General features: G+C 35.8%; 1 long non-coding RNA gene across 1 annotated transcript; it reads left to right on the top strand.

Moving 5' to 3' along the window:
• The first annotated feature begins 1,540 nt into the window (after positions 1-1,540).
• Positions 1,541-3,422, top strand: LOC129731784 (uncharacterized). The gene is made up of 2 exons (XR_008729087.1): positions 1,541-3,006; positions 3,062-3,422. It is a non-coding gene; the product is annotated as an uncharacterized LOC129731784 (long non-coding RNA).
• The last annotated feature ends 1,114 nt before the right edge of the window (positions 3,423-4,536 follow it).

Raw genomic sequence — 4,536 nt, 5'->3', positions numbered from 1 at the left:
GAAAACGTCTTCAAATGGAAGACATTCACGCTCATTATTTGTTACTCTAAAGTGAGTTAGATATGACCCATTTTTGAAAAAAGTGGAGGTACCCTAATTTGAGTACTTTTACGGTTACTCACTTCTGAGTAAGGGCGTCATACGTCAAAAACTGATTAGAATCTACTCTGTTTATGCAAACCAGGAATTAACGAAAATGAGTACAAGTTACCCAGTTTGCCTAAATTTGGAAATTTGATGATTTCTGGTTTTTGTAAATCTGACTCAATAAATAAAATTAATTCAGAACAATCAAAATCATAGATTTATTTTTCATCGAAACATTATGAAAGTTTTAAATCATTCACGTGTCTTTATATAATGCGGCAACCAACCGGTTCACAGTTGCCCGTGAACTGTGACTCATGTTTTTGTACAGTACGCACACCAGAAAATCCGTCATCATCCGTCACCAAACACTGCGAAGGATTTAAATTGTATCGATTGCATGTATTGGGCACTGTACATCGATACAAATGTTTCCGTTCATTATCACGAATAAAAGCCCGACTTAATACGGCATCGCAGGACACACAACATGCGGTTGTTCATTTTGAAGAGATGTTTTTTGTGTTTTCAAATCGTCTGCAATAATGATGTTGGGCTGAAATTTTAATGGAATATTGTTACATGTTGTTTGTCATGTAATTGATTAGGAAATTATTGATTTGATGAAAGATCAAATACTTACTGCTAGCAAACGAATAAAAAGCGACAACAATTGTTCTTCGGAAACAGATAATATCGCTGTTGAAAACTTTTGACATATACATATACTCAGGGGTGAGTAAACATCATGGATAATAACTCAAAACTGAGTAAACATGGTAATTATGAAAATTTGGGTAAATGTTACTCAATTATCCCGAAAACTCACTTTTTGACATTTTGCATCAGAATACCAAACTGAGTAGATACTAATCAAATTAGAGTTAAAATAAAGCAGCGTGTTTACCCTCGGTTGGAAGACATTTTTATTGGAAAGAGAAGACATTTGGAAATGACCTGGCGTCCCTGCCTTTGGGTATCGATACCAACAGTATCGATACGGTATTGGCAAATGCTAGAATAAAGAAATTCGCTATTAATCGGAGCAGAATGAAGTTATTCTCAGTGTTACTTTTCAAAAAAACTATTAATGGACGCATTTTTCGAGGTAAATATCGTTTGGTACAACGAGTAAACTCGAAATCGATTGAAATGCTTCAACAAGAGAATGCACAAACGGAACGGAATATGGTGTTGTTGCTGAAACCTTATTTGATCTTGGTTAGTAAGGCTTATAACAACTAAATCATATTAACTTTTCATTACTCATTTTACACCAATGGCTTTTGATTACTATACAACTCAAGGAGCAATCTTCTGGTCATGCGAAGGAACTGAGCAAAAAAAGTCTTACTATTATAAAATGGCGAGAACACCAATTGAAGATGGGAACACATACATCAATCACGGATCGCTTAGAGCATTTGAATTACACGAATAAATGGGATTGACATGAGTAAAAATATGCATATGGCAACTGGCTCTAGAATTAAATACGTGTTTTGAATAAATTGGCTAAAAAACGAGTTCGCCCCACCGCCAATAAATTATTGTCGCCCAAGTAGAAAGTCGAATTTTTCGACTAGTGACATTCAATTTTACTCTCATACTGTACATTATACTTGACGTCGGAAGTAGTGCGCTGTATAGCCAGAACACATACGAATCCGATTCGTTCTAACCAATTCGAGCTTTCGAACATCGTTGCTTTCGTACGAACGTGCCATTCTTGTTTACGTACGCATGCGTGTCCGTATTCTTTTTGCTCTCGTTCGCAAACGTCAGTCAAAAGTTGCGAATCGCCGGCGCCGGTAGTTTTTTCTCGTTTTTTTCTGTTTTTTGCAAGTTTTATTTGTTGAAAAATCGAATAAGTCGAAGAAAATTTGTTTTGTGAAGTGTGTGCAACATTTGTGGTAATCGATTTCCAAAAATTTTCCAGTTTTGGGAAGAGGAATACCGCCAGTCGAAAGTTGCGAATGGCTGTACGTGTCGCCGTCGCCGCGGGTTTTTCTCTCGTTTTGTGCAAGGTTTATTGGAAAAATCAAATAGACCGAAGGATTTCTAGTTTAGTGAGCAGCATTTTGAAGAAAGTCATTTGTGAAAATTGACTTTAAAAAATTTCCAGTTTTGCAAACGGAGCAGCAACGTTAGTCAAAAGTTGTGAATCGCTATACGTATCTCTTCACGAATCGCCGGCGCCGGTAGTTTTTTTTTGGTGTTTTATGTTAGCTTGCTAGAAAAATCGAAAAGGCCGAAGAAAAATTATTTAGTGAAGTGTTTAATAAAAAAAAACATTTTTAACAATCGATTTTTAAAAATTAATTTTGGTAACGGAACAGCAATAGCAGTCTAAAGTTGCGAATCGCTGTACAAATCGCCGTCGCCGCGGGTTGTTTTGGCTGTTTCGTGTGAAAAAAATCGGATAAGTTGGACAAAATGTTTTTTAGTGTTGAAAGTTAGTAAATATTTCGGCAATCGACTTTAAAAACCTCTAGTCTTTGGAACGGAGCACAGCAGGTAGAAAGTGATTGAGGTTTACCATTAGCTGAGCGGTAGGGAGATAAATTAGTAGCTGCCACCAAGTAAGCCACAATGAAAGTAGTTGAGGTTGCTGCAGTGGCCGTCAGAGAAGGAATAATTTTATTGCAACTTGTGAACCAACAAGCAGAGCTAGCTGCGTTTAATATATGAAATCGATCGGTAATCAATCTTAACGGAATAAAGATTTATCCTTCACGTAAACAGCAAAATTCGTTGCTAACGCTTATACATTTAACGCCAACGAATAAGAAAATATGTTGCATCACTGGTCGATGGATGGATTTATTAATGTTTACAAGGCAGGTCAAATAAGCAAAAAGACCGATTTCAGTGGTCAGGATACAGAGCCGTTGGTGAAACCGAATTATTAGGAACAAGGTAAGCTGAAAACAAAAAAACTATTTTTCTTTTAACTAAAACATTTACATTTTAGATTCAGCACCGGTTGGAATACCTCGTCGATCATACCAATATCGGTTTTTTATGGGGACCAGTGCCGAGACAGCTGATTACAGCGTATTGTGCCGCTCATTGTTACGATACTCTTCCGACTTGGTTCAATAATGGTGGCAACATGAACACTTATTCGACTTAGCAAACTAAGTACTTATCGTAGGCAGATTTTTGTTTTTTGAGTTATTTTCTAGCATTTTAGTACAAACTTTCAAAGCAATGTAGCCCATAAACCTTTTATTGTATAAAACAGTCTGAAAATGAAATGTGAAAAACAAATAGTGCATTGTAAAAACATATTTTTGAAGTAAAAAATAAATTCTAAGTTTTAATTAACGAAACAGAGTTGATATTTTATTAACTTTGAGTATTAAAAAAAGTTGGAAAAAAGTCCAGGATAGAGAAATGAAACGAAAAATTTTCCCTGGAGGTTAAGTTTCAGAGCATTTTTTCAATTTCCACAATTTTGATGAAAATTGCATTCCAATGCTGGTAAATAATTTCAGTAGTTATTCAGACCCTGAAAGCTTATGGTGATTGACTTCCTAAATGCACCCGTTTTCAAGGGGCTTTGAATTTAATTTGAAAAATAAAGCAAGAAAATAAACACTAAACAAATATTGGAATTGAAACAAAAAAAGCGAATTTCCTCCTAATAATTTGTATATATAGGGTATGGGACATATTTTAAGCAGTTTTAGGAGCCGTCTGTGTATTGAGATGAATTATTTGAAATGTGTTGGGTGCTATTCGAACATAAGAATATCAATTCGTTCTGTCTTTTTGTCTGTCAGCACTTGTTTTCAGATGGTAAAATTGAGTTAGCAAACTAACAATAACCAATTAAAGTTCATAATCGAGGGACACTATTCCATCACCCCAAACCTATTCTAAGCAGTTTGCATCTGTTTTGCAGGGGATTTTCTTCAACCGGCGTGATTTCACCGACAGTTTTACTCAGCGACACATTTATCCGACCGCAGCGCACGGCGTGCGGTAGCGGCGGGTGTCGGAACTAACTTAAACTAAATATTATTTTTGAAATTAATTAAATAAATGATATTTTTAATAGATTGCGTGTTAATTTATTGTTACGAAAGAAACATTATACCATTGAGAATACAAAACCACAGATAACTGATTCCCAAAAGGGGAATTTAACTAGAACCTGAACTATAAGATAACCAGATTCGAAAAGTTGAAAATTAAGTTACATTCCTTGAAACATGAGAAATACCCATCACCAAACCATGCCAGATAGTTAGCATGCATGCCAACCTACTTTTTGACAAAATCTCCCGATGGGTATATGGGTCTGACGGAAGTTATAGGGCAAAACGTGTGAATTTTGTCAACGACATTTCGGAAATGCTCAAGGTGATGTATGAAGCTTGGAAAATACCCATCACCAAACCATGCTAGATAGTTAGCATGCATGCCAACCTACTTTCTGAC

The sequence above is a fragment of the Wyeomyia smithii genome, chromosome 3 (assembly GCF_029784165.1).
Source record: "Wyeomyia smithii strain HCP4-BCI-WySm-NY-G18 chromosome 3, ASM2978416v1, whole genome shotgun sequence".
Lineage (NCBI taxonomy): Eukaryota > Metazoa > Arthropoda > Insecta > Diptera > Culicidae > Wyeomyia > Wyeomyia smithii.
Note: the sequence above shows the minus strand (reverse complement) of the source record. Positions and strands in the feature narration are given on the sequence as shown.